This window comes from Columba livia, chromosome 4, assembly GCF_036013475.1.
Source record: "Columba livia isolate bColLiv1 breed racing homer chromosome 4, bColLiv1.pat.W.v2, whole genome shotgun sequence".
Classification (NCBI taxonomy): domain Eukaryota; kingdom Metazoa; phylum Chordata; class Aves; order Columbiformes; family Columbidae; genus Columba; species Columba livia.
The window spans coordinates 17,287,240-17,302,050 of NC_088605.1; the positions used below are offsets into that span (position 1 = coordinate 17,287,240).

General features: G+C 37.5%; 1 pseudogene; it reads left to right on the top strand.

Annotated features, from left to right (window-relative positions):
• Nucleotides 1-1,483: 1,483 nt before the first annotated feature.
• On the top strand, nucleotides 1,484-2,499 carry LOC135579439 (histone-lysine N-methyltransferase SETMAR-like; annotated as a pseudogene).
• The last annotated feature ends 12,312 nt before the right edge of the window (nucleotides 2,500-14,811 follow it).

Genomic DNA, 14,811 nt, shown 5'->3' on the forward strand with positions numbered 1-14,811 from the left:
TCAACAAGGCCAAGTGCAAGGTCCTGCACATGGGTCAGTGCAATCCCAAGCACAAATACAGGCTGGTTAGAGAATGGATTGAGAGCATCTCTGAGGAGAAGGACTTGGGGGTGTTGGTTGATGAGAAGTTCAACATGACCTAGCAATATGTGCTTGCAGTCCAGAAAGCAAACCACATCCTGGGCTGCATCAAGGGCAGCATGACCAGCAAGTCAAGGGAGGTAATTCTCCCCTGCTGCTCTGGTGAGATCCCACCTGGAGTCTGTGTCTAGGCCTGGCATACTCAGTACAGGAAGGACATGGATCTGTTGGAGCAAGTTCAGAGGAGGGCAAGGAAGATGATCAGAAGGCTGGAGCACCTCCTGCATGAGGACAGGCTGAAAGAGCTGGTGGTGTTCAGCCTGGAGAAGAGAAGGCTCTGGGGAGACCTAATAGCAGCCTTCCAGTACCCAAAGGGGATCTACAAGAACGCTAGAGAGGGACTTTTTACAAGGGCATGTAGGGATAGGACAAGGGTAACAGCTTTAAACTGAAAGAGAGTAGATTTAGATTAGATATAAGGAAGAAATTCACCACCATGAGGGTGGTGAGGCCCTGGAACAGGCTGCCCAGAGAAGCTGTGGCTGCCCCATCCCTGGAAGTGTTGAAGGTCAGGTTGGATGGGGCTTTGAGCAACCTGGTCTAGTGGAAGGTGTCCCTGCCCATGGCAGGGGGGTTGGAACTAAATGGTCTTTAAGGTCCTTTCCAACCTACAACCACTCTGGGATTCTGTGATGATAGAACCTTGAGGCTGTCACCAAGTGTGCTGGTTAGTGTCTCTTTTTGTTGTAGCGGGAACACCACTTGCTGCAAATATGTGAGCTATTGAACACCATCAGATAGTAACAAGTTCTGAGAACCACAACCTTTTTAGAGATGAATCATGGACCTGAAACTGAAGGTATAGGCACTGATTTGCTAATCCTTTGAGATATCTGATTGCAGATTTAATGGAAATTTATTTTAAGAAAGATGTTTGAAGTATAACCTTATCTGTGTAAGAAAGGCATTGTAATAACGTACTATACTAGATACTTCATATATGGCTGAGTAAAATATATGGTGTTGTAATATTTATGCCATCCAATTCATGCTTCCTTGCTGTTGCATTTTTGCACATTTCTGGGTTAGAAAAGACTTATTTTTGTTATGAAAGCTGGTTGATAATTGGTGAATAGAACTTCAGTGATTTTGTTTTTGTCTATTAAAGAATGCTTATTGTTTTTGTGTGTTTTTTTTTTAATGTGAAATCTGAAAGTTAGTAGTATTAGGTTGGTGCAAAAGGAATTACAGTTTTTGCATCGTTGAAATTTGCTGTTAGATATTGGAATACATTCTTAAATTAATGTGGTTATGCATCATTTTAATGCTCTTTTCTTGCTTTATTCCTTTTTTTTTGTTACTGACTTATTACTTGCTGTTTATTTTATATTTATTTTAGACTATGGAAATTATGTTAGACAAAAAGCAAATTTGAGCAATTTTCTTATTCGTGTTCAAAATGGGTCATAAACCAGCAAAGATAACTCGCAACATCAACAACGCATTTGGCCCAGGAACTGCTAATGAACATACAGTGCAGTGGTGGTTCAAGAAGTTTTGCAAAGGAGACGAGAGCCTGGAAGATGAGGAGCTTAGTGGCCAGCCATCAGAAGGTGACAATGACCAAGTGAGAGTAAATATCGAAGCTGATCCTCTTACTACAAGAGAAGTGGTCAAAGAACTCAGCGTTGACCATTCCACAGTAGTTCAGCATTTGAAGCAAATTGGAAAGGTGAAAAGGCTCAATAAGTGGGTGCCTCGTGAGCTGGCCCAAAATCAAAGAAATTGTCATTTTGAAGTGTTATCTTCTCTTATTCTGCAAAACAACAACAACGAACCATTTCTCGATTAGATTGTGGTGTGTGATGAAAAGTGGACTTTACGCAACAACCAGCTCAGTGGCTGGACCGAGAAGAACCTTCAAAGCATTTCCCAAAGTCAAACTTGCACCAAAAAAAGGTCATGGTCATGGTTTGGTGATCTGCTGCTGGTCTGAGCCACTAAAGCTTTCTGAATCTCTGCGAAACCATTACATCTGAGAAGTATGCTCAGCAAACTGATGAGATGCACTAAAAACTGCAATGCCTGCAGCTGGCATTGGTCAACAGAAAGGGCCCAAATCTTCTCCATGACAGCCAACTGGGTTATGAAGTTTTGTCTCATCTTCTGTATTCACCTGACTTCTGCCCAACCGACTACCACTTCTTCAAGCATCTCGACAACTTTTTGCAAGGAAGATGTTTCCACAACCAGCAGGATGCAGAAAATGCTTTCCAAGAGTTTGTTGAATCCCGAAGCATGATTTTTTATGCTACAGGAATAAGCAAACTCACTTCTCGTTGGCAAAAATGTTCTGATTGTAATGGTTCCCATTTTAGATTAATAAAGATGTGTTTGAGTCTAGTTATAATGATTTGAAATTCATGGTCCAAAACTGCAGTTACTTTTGCATCAACCTGATAAAAGATGGTATGAAAAGATTAAATACGTTTGTTTCATCTTATTGAATAGTAAACATCAAGATCCAGAAGGAACTCACTTTACTAAGAAGAAAATGTATTACTATGCAATAAAATGTGTCTGTCTAAAAATACTAGTCTTAGCTATAGCACTAACGTGTGATATTAGTATTTTATGTTGAAAGCATTGTACTTAGTACATCAGTATTTTCAGTCTGCAAGCCAAGAATGATGCCCAAATTATAAGTGACCCCTATAGTCCAGACCATTTAAACATGTGGAGGGAAATTCTCCTGGAAGTCTGGACATATACAAGCTACCAAGCTACCGTCCTCACTGTAGGTTTTGCTGCTTTGTTTGTTTGTGTGTTTTTGTTTTTTTTTTTTTTTTTAGTTGAACTGCATCTTGAATTTTGTGGTCAGCAACTAAGAAGTAAACTGTGGTGATGGTATTTTCAATTATTTCTTTATTATTCTGCACTTTCATTTTTACTGTTTTCTACTTTTGAAAAACAGCATTAGAAGTCACTAGGGAGCCACTTCTGCCTCTTAGAGGAAAGAGATTTCTTTGATATAATATAAGCCAGGGTTTTCTGCTATTCAGGATCCAATCTGAAGTTTATTCAATTAAATGGAAAGATTCCAACTGATTTTACTGAGGTTTGAGTCAGACTTTTATGTGGTGCACTCTGATCCCACATGTTTTTAGTGGCATTTATCTGAAGGAAATGGTCCTGACTGGTTTTAAATGTGGACAATAGGTAGTTACTTTCATCTCAGCAAAATAGACACAAAACATCACTGTTCTGATTCTCCTCTTTGTGCTAAAGTAAATATTCTACAAGACTCAAGGCAATGAAACATCGAACAAAGGTAGGATCAGAGAATAGTTTAAAGACAATAAACTGGCCAATGGAGACACATCTACTGAAGGGCAGAGCTCCTACTGATAATTAATGGAAATCCTATCAATAAATCACGACTGAAAAGTAGCAAATAGCTCATTAGGAGCTATCTACTGAAACTGCTTACTTGATTAAAGATGTATGTGTAATGTGTTGTATATAGAATGAGATCTTTACTAACACTCCATTCATGTACAATATATGAAAACTTTGATTTCTTTTCAAACCACTTCTGCAGAGAAGCTCATAGAAACAAACTAAACCATTCATTGCTGACCTATGTAATTCTTTTTTATTTTCATTTTAGAAAATCAGTTAGACAAAGACCAACAAACGTATTTTGCAATCTGTTACTATGAGTTGAAAAACATTGGCACAGCAGGCAAAAATTAGGAACATGGTATCAGCAGCTTTGCCATCACTGCCTTCAAAAACACAACAAGCCATCAGCAGTACAGGAGAACGACAGTTTACAGACAAAAATAGGAAATATGAATAAAAAGAATAATATGATAAATGCTTACGTTGTTGTCTTTCTAACAGCATTTTATCCTTCATATTACTCTGAAGTTGTCTATGCATTAATTTTTCATCTTTCTCCCAGTTGTATGTGACAGGAACTGTATGTTTTGTCATATAAAAATGAAACTCTGCCAACTGCAACTTCTAATTGTTCTGATTTCCCCAAATACTTATAATTCAAAATCCTATAAATACCAAAATTGTTGTTAGGACATTAGATTTGTTTAATACCAATGCCATAGTTACTATTTTATATTTTTATATCAGAAAATCCTCAAAAGCACCTGCACTTTAAATTCTCAAGTACTATAAATTAAGTCAGAAAAGAATTACATTTGTGAAAAAGTATTTTTACATGTGCTGGTGCCTCCTTACATGAACTGTAGTTTTGTTCTTGCTCTCTCAGTAATCTGCCTTTAGCCAGTTTCCCAACGATTGCACACAGAAGAGCAGAAATTGGAAGTGACCTCTGGAGATCTAGTGCAACCCCCTTGCTCAGAGCAGGTTGCCCAGCACTGTGTCCAGGTGAGACTTGAATATATCCAGGGATGGAAACTCTGCAATTCTCAGTTAGTGAAGGAGCATATCCATCACTTCAAATTAAAAACAAACAAGCAAGCAAGAAAACAAACACACCAAGATCGAGCTATTATCTCATTAAACATGCTATTTAGTATTTAGTGCCAACTGAGTGAAGGGAGAAGGAAGTACTGCACAAAATATTACTGGGTGTATTATTATGACAGCATTTCCACTATACTTACACAAAGCTACTGGAAAACACATAATGCTTTCTGGCCTTGTTTTTGTTTGCTAAAATTACACCTCAAGGGGGTAACTACTTTCTTTGTAACTACCATGCAACAAAACTCTAGAAAGGAAACATTCTTTCAAGTCAGAGTCCACCACTCCAGACTTCCATCCTGAGGATAAGAACCGTGCTTTTCTTCTGCTCAGCTTCCAGGTTTACCCTGGAGGCCCTAAATGGTTCTGATTGAGAACAAACTTGTCCTTTTGTCACATCACGATTTAAATTATACCCAGTCATAATTGTTTCAGTTGATTTCCGGGGAGACTTTGCTTGTTTTGAGTTTGGGTTTGTTGACTGAGGAGAAAATTTGGGATTTACCTACTCTAAGTTTGAGAGATTTATATTCTATTTTAGAACCCCTCACACCCTTTCCTACTAACACAAACACATGAAAGCTCTCAAAGGGGTTACTAAGGAAACTAGAAACTATTGTAACCCAGACTAGAAGCACTCCTATTTGTCCAAGGACAGGGAAAGGAAAATTCAGGCGATGCACACTGCAGTCACGTTTAAAGTCCTGATCTTTCCTTTTCCCTTCAGCTGCAGCAGACATTCTGCTTCTCATATTCCCCTTCCAGCAAAGCCATCAAACTAGAATTCTGACTTGGATAAAAGGAAAGAAACATCACTGCAGTAATGTAGATGAAAGTAAATGAGGTTAAATGGATTTGGGCAGTATTACTACACCAAACCGGTAAATGTATTTAATTTTTTCTTCTACCATTAGGTCAAAACCCCCTTTAACTTCAATTATTTTTCTAGCATTAACATAATAGCTTGGTGAGCAATGGACCACATTGCCTGCCTCTGCTCTGACAAGAAAGGTGTTAACAACAGTCTTCGTAGAGCCTCTTGTCAAAGACATCACTCCACACATGCTTATACTCACTTTAGTTCTGCTGTCATAAATAGTCTCACTGAATAAAAGCTATTGAGAGCTAGCAAATGTTCTACCATTGCTAAGTTACAGTGCTTCCTTAGAAGAGAAGGGAGCTTAGAAGCTCACCAAACTGGTCAGTAGATACTTCAGTTGTGTATTGTAGGAAAAATCCTTTCATCACTGAACTCAGCAACAAAACATTCTGCGATTGTGGGGCACCAAGCGAAGTTTAGTAATGGATAATGAAAAAATAACGGATGCCATAATAAAGGAAGAGTTTAATCTTGACTGTGTTGTTTCCTTTAAAGGTTTGTGGAAAATAAGAGCTGTTTATGCTGCAGAATAAGCTCATTAATTTAGAAACAGGGAAATACCAGTTGCCTATGGCTGAATACATTTGTATATCTTTGCTAATGGTCTGATTCAGCAAGCTGGAGTAGAACATTGAACAGCACCAATGCAAATAGATTTATTTAAATTGGGGAGATTATTCCCATGAGGTCATTTGAATCAGGGTTATGGCACTGGACCTTGTGTTAGCAAAAAGTGTAAATTGTATCAGAAAAAATGGCTACAATGTTAAACACAATGCTTGATTTATTGGTGCAAGACTTTGCAAGCATCAAGTGTCTTTGTAAGCGAAGCATCCAGAGAAGAATGTGGCTTTCTTATGTAAGCAAGTATAGCAAGTATTTGTAAAAGTTCATGCTCTTTAAGCGTGGCTTCTAGAAAATTAAATAACTGGGAAAATAATGTCTGCATATACCATACATTGCTGAATTAGGAAAGAACATGAAAAATACCACTTATATTATTGGTATATCTTTATTACTGAGTAGATATGATCATCAATAGCAAACTGATTATCATCATGCACAAAAAGGTGTTGCTGAAAAAAACATTCTGAGCAGAAGTGTGGCATTTTGTGATTGTAAGATAGAGACAAGAGACGATGTGAAATCCCTCCCATTTAGCATATCCACTTCAGAGGTAGCCAGGATTTTGTTGCTATGAGAGAAGGAGGAAGCTGACCTGTGCTGAATGGTACACAGAGCTTTTTAGTCACACGAGCAAAAACATAAGAGCTAGCAAAAAAAAAGTCCAATACCAACAGATTAATGGAGTTAATTAAATTAGGAAGTCAGATTATAAAATGGCATGAAGTCCTCTTTGCTATCTGCATGAATCATGACCTAAGTCTGGCAGTACATATTTTGTTAGATTAGCAAATATTTACAGAGTAAACTATGGTTCAGAGGACATGAAATATGTGAATTAGATATTAAAAATATAGCTGAAATTTTACTGCTATCATTTGCTAATGAATATTTTAATGGGAGGGTTGACCACATCATATGGAGAACTATTTTCCATGATTACGATTTAGATGAATGTCATTCTTGCTTTGACAAATACTTCAACTGGAGAAAAAAAAAAAAAAGGAAGCTAATGCATATATTGGCTAGAACAAATTATTTTATGCTAGGTCCATTTGTACTACATATGTTATGCTAATATGGACCATTTGAATCAACAGTGTCACTCCCTGTTTGCATTTGCAGGTTAAAAGTCTTGTTTATGCAACTGTGTGGCACAGATTACAAAGGAGATGTTGCTCAGTTTTTATGCTGGAAGCACTGCAGAAACTCTTAAACTCCTCTTCCCTGGGGAGCCCATGGGTCTTGATAGGATCAACATTAAAGACAGAACAGAAAGAGGAGGAAGCAAACGAAAAGCAGAAATATTTACCGCCTCCAGAATCCAGATGTACCAAAGCAGAAGGAAAGTCTCACTTGAGAGCTCTGAGAGAAAGGCAGCCTGCTCTGCTACCCAGCATATCTGTAGAGGTAGAGACGTGAGGAATGGAGGCATGGAGGGAAGTTCAAGTGCTCTTTCCTTACCTGCTCACAAACCTGCAGACAGCTGTAGAAAAGTGGCTAATAGTCTGCTTGATGACTTGTCAGGCTTGACTCACTTATCTGACTTCTTCCCTGCAAGTGGAAGGGAAGAAACAAGAAACACGTACAGAAAATAATGGGTTTCCTTATATCTTCCTTCTTTATCAAACTGCTGTACTGTGTGTCTCCCACAACAGCACAATAGGACCTGCAAGTCCTGCTTAAGCTTTGTTACCTGTTGTGACCCGTGTTAATCATACCTTCTTGTTCTGTCTCATTCAGCGTTTATGGTATTGTGCTTTTGCTCTGTCATACACGGTAGCTGTATTTTCTTAGGGTGAATTGTTAGACTAGCTAATCTGAAAAAAGAAGGATCATAACCTACTGCTGAATGCTTTTTGTTGTCCTATGACTAACCCAGTACTTTGAACTTCCAGGAGCAGTAAAGAATGGTTGGTTCTAGGGACATTTTATATCCTTGAAAAGAAAGACAGTGCTGTCTTTTGCTTTAATCCAGCCTATTAGTACGGCATCACCACTTTTTCAGAACAAATTTGGCTCTATAAGCAGATGTAAGTCTATGGCAAGAAACAAAACCATTGTTTGATTCCTTGTTTTGGTTCTATCAGTCCACTTTAATTCCTTAACCTTTGATGTCTGACTGATTTATCTTAATTATTTAAACTTGGCCTATTCCCCAAATCATTGCCCTAATTTAGGTGATCCATTGCAGTTTTTCAATACATAGATTTCATCTTCTAAATTTAGCCATTTGATTATCAATATGAAACTCCAAACAAAAAAAAGAGGGAGGAAGAGGTAAAAACAAAAAGAACCCTTGATGCTGAGAATGTATATACGTTTTTCATTTCTAGCATACAGAAAATCCAGTTTCTTTCCTGATGAATAGCAGGAAGATTTAAGACCCCAAACAGTTTATGGCTGTTAAATGGACCTTTGCTACCTATTGGCATTCATGTGTGGCGTTCATGTTCCAGGCGTATTTTTCATTTTAGATTCCCTATTGCTTCTGGCTACAACTACAGAAAGTGATGAGTGTACCAGCCAGCCAAGTGTGGATAACTCCATTTTGTGGAGCATCTAAAATTTTCACCTAAGTTGAGGCAGCTGAATCCTTTTCAATCTGTCCACTATACAGAATAAAGCTTAACTGTTGAATTAGTTTTTCTGTTGAATATCTGCTGTTAGTCATCCAGTGGTCCTTGAAATTCATTCTGAGGAGCACTAATTCTGCTTCTGAGCCCATGACCCCATCACAGCTGGGTCTGTATTTTCATTGTATTTTTCTTCTGTGTTCAAGTTCTCATCTGTTCCTTTAAGCAGGGAATATGCAAGTCAGACTTTTCAGCACATCAGCTTGCCAAAGAACACCATTCAATCACCCAGTGTGATGTTCTGTATGTCACAGGCTGTGACATTGCATACCGATCTCACCCTAGAATGCAAAGATTTCAGTTAGCAAAAATAATACCAAATGTCAGGAGTCTAAACAGTGGAATATTCATTGTTCTGGATAGTCTGTTGCAAGCAAGTTTACACTTTCAAAATCTAGTGACAGAGATATCATCACGTGGGCTGAATACTTCAGTCAGACATGATAAGAAAATGGACTGTACAGCAGCAAAGAAAGCAGGTTGACCTGTCCTGTGTCCCTTCTCTGTTCACCAGTATTATCCTTCTCTGTTCACCAATATTATAAGTACTAAGCAAAAGCTTTCTCTCCCTCTAAATGCATCTCTCAGTTGTGTGTTGCAGAGGAAAGGAAGTGAAATGTTCCTAATGTAATTAAGGGACTGACTTAATCCCCGAAGCAAGAGTTTTGATAAATAAAACACTACATGAATGCCAGACTAGCATTACTGGTCTCCAGTTCTCTTTCAAATTGGCAAGTGAGGATTTTCAAGGGGCTCAAGTGATGCCAGGCCCTCATTCAGATCACTCTCCCTCTCAGTTGCTCCCATCACAGGTCCATGCATGCTGCTTTGGCTTTTTTCTGCCTCCTGGGACACCCATTTTGTGAAGAAATGTGCCTACTGCTGCTCCCTTCCTGGTGAGAGCACCAGAAGCATGTGAGAAGCTGGAGCACAGTATCACAGCAGAAGCATCAGTACCACTCCCAGGGGTAGCCTGTACCCTCAAACCCCAGCTTGCACATTGTGGCAATGTGAGTCATTGTACAGCGGGGCATGGGAGCCCTTCTGTGCTGCAAGGAGCGGATTGTTAGCCTGGGGTCTCTGATTCACCCTTGAGCTTGTCCATGTCTAATGTTGGAACTACACCAAGAGTCTTCCAGGCCTTCAGAATAGCCCTAGACTTTTCCTGTGAGGTCTCCAGTGTGGGGATCTTGGATATAAGATGCTCAGCTGTAACTGAAATAATTAATTTTAGCAAATGCTTCCTCTCATCTTCCTTTGTCAACAGATGGTAAACTTTTCTTTCATCTTTGGCATCATATGGGATATAACATCTCCTTCTGCTTCATTGCAAATATATAATAGAAATAAATAGTGGATAGTTCTGTCAAATATACATCACTACTTGTGACTTTAATACATCTAGCAGCAAACATAATAGTGAACTTTGATTTTGTGCGTGTGTGTATGTGTGTGTTTTGGCCACAGTTGACTCTGGATTACGCTGGAGAAAGGTGACTAGGAAGATCTAGCCTAGTGGAAAAATCTGGATGTTAAAAGTATTATGAATCTGGCTGAAAAGCAAGATGTTTTTGTAGTTACTTGGAATTTACTTTGGGCTCAATAAAGCTTATTTAGCTCCAAAGCTCAACATTGACTTTTCCAGATAAATGCTGTCTTTGTGTGCTGAGCGCCTTTTGATCATGTCCCTGGGTAACTTGGGTGCTGGTTTTAAGCCTTCTCACATTTTGATGTTTGCATGCTGCTGAGCCCATCTAAGAAGGTCTCCTGGAACAGGGGTGCTTAGAAGTGCAATCTTGAGGCATCGAGATGATTCTTCAGGAGCAAAATTAGGGCTACTGAGTTTACAACCTCATCCTTTGTATCACATGAAAGAAGTAGACAGTTTTCTGGGCAAGAGTTGTCTTGGGATTAATGTATCTCTCTTTTGTAATTTCTGAGGTTGAGCCAGCAAGTTCTGTCAGACCCAGCATCTTCTGCATCCATAGCAGAAATAATTCACAGTCTCAGTAAATGTGTTTAAATAAGCAGTTCCGTGAACAGTGGAATTAATGAAGTCTGGCTTCTTACGAGTTTGTACCTTGTAGTACTTTTAAACTATATTATACTAAACCACAGCATGATCCCACCCTTCTTTGACATCAAATAGCAGAAGGAGAATTTGTATAATTATGTTTAAAATGTGAAGTACAGACGTTTGTATTTTTGGGTCCCTTTCAGTATGAAGTCAGCCTTTTTTTCAATCAACTGCAACCTTTAATATGCTTACAAGATTCTGTAATCAAAAGCTGATGAAATGTCCAGAAAATATGACAACAAATCCTGATTTTTCTTATTACATGGATTCTCGTAACACCAGAGTTTGGAATGGGAACAATTAAAAGACTTGGCAGAGGGAGGAAAGCACAGCATAATTAAGCTTAGATTTTGTTTACCTGATTGCCTGGAGTGAGAGAAGATATGCCATTTATTTATAAATCTAAATAACTAATTGAAATAAAATGTGAGTGCATGAAAGCAGAGAAGCATTAGAACCAAATCACAGAGTTTGTTTGTTGTATTTGCCAAAGACATGCTGTTTAATTGAGATCAAATTAATCAGGCAGGTGAAAACAAGTACATGTGGGGCCTTCATCATGCTTTTATTGGGGCATTCAGTTTTAAATAAACAAGTAAGAAGAAAACTGTACACAATATCCATTTTTATTAAAACGAAATTCCAGTCTTATATGAGATCATCATTTTTGGCAGAGGCCAAAAGGTGAAGAAAGAATTAAAACTCTGTACTCTCCTGCAAACGATGAACAAACTCTTACCTCTGTAGAAGCTCTCAGAAAGATTTCTCAAAATACAAACCAGAAATAAAAGCGTAGTGAACATCAGTGTATTCTATTTTTGTATAGGATCTGTTAATAGGGTGTCCAATTCTCTTTATACCTGTTTTACATCAGTTTTACAGTCAGTGAAGTGACACTCATTTTTTTTTCTTGCCTTTCTCTGCCTAAGAAGGAGCATAGTTCTTGTGTGTTGCTATTCTGTACAAGATTTGTAACTCAGGTTATACTTAAAAATAATGACAAATAGCCATTGGACAGATGCAAGCTATGATAAAGCTTCCTCAACTGTACTAAAAATGTATTTGAAAACGAAACCACTTCCTCCACCCCCTAGATGTGCCCAATTAAAAACATATATTTTTTCACTTAAAATTCCTTTCAGTACTCCATAGAAGTAAGTTCTTCCTCCTTTAAGAAACCATAATAATTGGAGTTGAGATCAAAACCTGGCAAAGGTAATGTTTTTGAGAAGGATGTGGGATAACATGTGGGATGATGCGGAATTTCCAGTCCGTTGACACTATGAGTTTTCTTTTCTCCTTAGGAAAAAACATGCCATATTTACAAGCCCTTGTCAAACCTTAGAGCCTCGAATTGAACAGTTTAATAATGATTGCTTACAGTTTTCTATCTAATATTCTAAAACATATGCAATGAAAACCATATTTAGGCACCCAAAAACATAAAACCCTTTGTTACTGATCAGTGCCTCCAAGAGAATCATATCACTTGTGCTTAGCTCATTTTACATCTTTTATTCTGGTGCTTGACTTTGGGCATTCACGTCTGAAAACTGTGGTGTGGTCAGACAGTTTTCAGTAATAGACACTTCTGAGAGTTCCTACTGAGTTCTGCACACAAGCCCTTTCCCTCCACTTTCCACTTGAATTACTATTTGAATCAAAATAGGCACACTTTGGTGTATCTGTAGCATAGTATTGAGAACTCCATATAAGTACTAACAAATACAGCTTCAAAAGGGAATCTATTAAAGACTATTTAATAAAAATAGAAAACATCTGACTGTAAAGTGTGGAGAGGAAAAAATATAATTGCTTTTAAATGCAAGTGTAGGAGGATTTATGGAGCAAGAGCTTCTAGTCACTTTTAGATGTTATAAAATCAGATGCAGTAATTTTATAATATAAAAATTCACCATGAAGCAACAACATTTTGAATCTCCTCATAACGGATAAATTTGGCTGAACTGGAAGTTTAATAAATTTGGCTTCTTTAGAAAGAGTTATTAGAAAGCAGGAGTTCTGATTAAATCTGGAGAATTATCATAATATCTTCAAATCCATGATTTGATATGAATTAATCAGGAAGAAACTAATTTTCTTAAAAGCTTACCCTAATTCAATGATGCAATGAAGATAACAAAAATAGAAAAACAGTCTATGAAATTGAAGAAAAGCAAAATGGAGAGAAATGAGCTTCAATCTAGAGCATAAAAAATTGGTAATAAAATAAGAATTGCAAAAAGTCATGCTGCCAGTAAAAAGAGTAATAGAAATTTTTTTTCAATTACATTGGGAACAAAAGAGATCCTACTAATGGGATAGGCCATTATGAAATTGGACATGGGTAAAGTGAAGATAATTACTCACGAAATGTTCAACAACTGTTTCAAATCCGTATTTGGAAAGGTTGATATACGGGAGTTGCATAAGAACAAGGAAGAACTTTCCAGACTGCTCACAGAAGTAGAGCTGATACCACTGCTGACGTCAGTACCTGGAGTCTAGAATCTGAAAGTGTTGGCTAAGATATCTAGTCTCCTAGTGTTAATTTTAATAAACATTCGAATACCAGGGAAGTTCCATACAGTTGAAAACTAACCCCATTTGTGCCAGTAATTCAAAAGGCAAAAGCTATGTAAATGTATTCTGCTTATCCTGAAATCAAACCCAAGTGAAATAATGGGAAAAGTGTTATCTGATATAAGCATTAAAGAACAGGAATAAAATTTATTGTAGTTAATGTGACTTTAAAGAAATAGATAATTGTAAACAAGACTGATTTTGTTTTCATTGCATTGAATGTGAAGTTTAGGGCACAAAATTTCCTGTAGATATGGAGCATATAAAGATTTTTGTAATAAGTGTACTGAATAAAATTCTGGTGAAAATTAGATTTATAGAACAGTAGAAAAGCACTTGGTAAATGAACTAAGGATTAGAGATATGAGAGATTTCAAGTGCTTGCCAGTGGGGTGAATGGTGGATGTCCTAGTGAGGTACTACTCAGATTTATATTAGGTTTGACGGTTTTTCAACATTTAGCAATGATACAAGGGAGTAAATATGAAATCAGTGATGATAAAATGTGTGGATGGAGATGTAATTAATGCTGAAGATTTGGCAGTCATTTAAAGGAATCAGGATTACTTGATTAGCTGGATGTATTCAAGGAATACTCTTGTTCAGCAGTACTGTATGCAAAAGCGTTCATCAGTGAACCGAGACTTTAGGACACTTCAGCCTTGAAAATGGTGTATATAGGTGATAATTTCAGTCTTACCTGTGTCTTTTCTGTGTTTTTTCTTTAAAACAGTCTACATTTCTGTATCTATAAGTTTAGCCCAGCAATTCTGGTCCTTTTCATGATGTTCAGATCTTTTGGCAGTGCTTTTCTTCCACTTTTCATGCTGAATATATTTTTTGTGAGGATCTTAGTATCAACTGTATGATAAAATGTACACCCATGTCTCTTAACTTTGAGCATATTGACTTTGGAAGGTAACGAGAATAGCAGTGCAAGAGTCACCTAAAATATAATTTGAACAAACACAGGTGTATACAGCATTTTTGGAAGGGTAGCTACCAGCACATATGCAATGTATTTCTTGCATTTAAAAAAATAAAAAATAACCTTAGCCTTCTCTAATAAAATTTCTCTGAAATCCTGGAAAATACCCTTAACTTATGTATTCTCCTAATTAACTTAAATAATGCATTGTCCTTCTGTGTCACCCCCCCCGCCCCCCTTTTTTTTTCCCCTCCCTCTAGTAGTAGTCAGCACATGCAACTATTCTATGATCTTTTTTGTTTGCTCTGATTCCCAGAGTAAAGACTGTCTTCTCATATGGGAAAAAGTGAAGATTTGGACTATATTACCTATATTCTATACCCTGCTGAGAAAATATCCACCTTAAAAGTTACCTTAAACTCTCCCTCAGTTGTTTTAGCCCCCCCTTCCCTCAGTAGACATACTTATTCATTTACAAATATACTAATATATA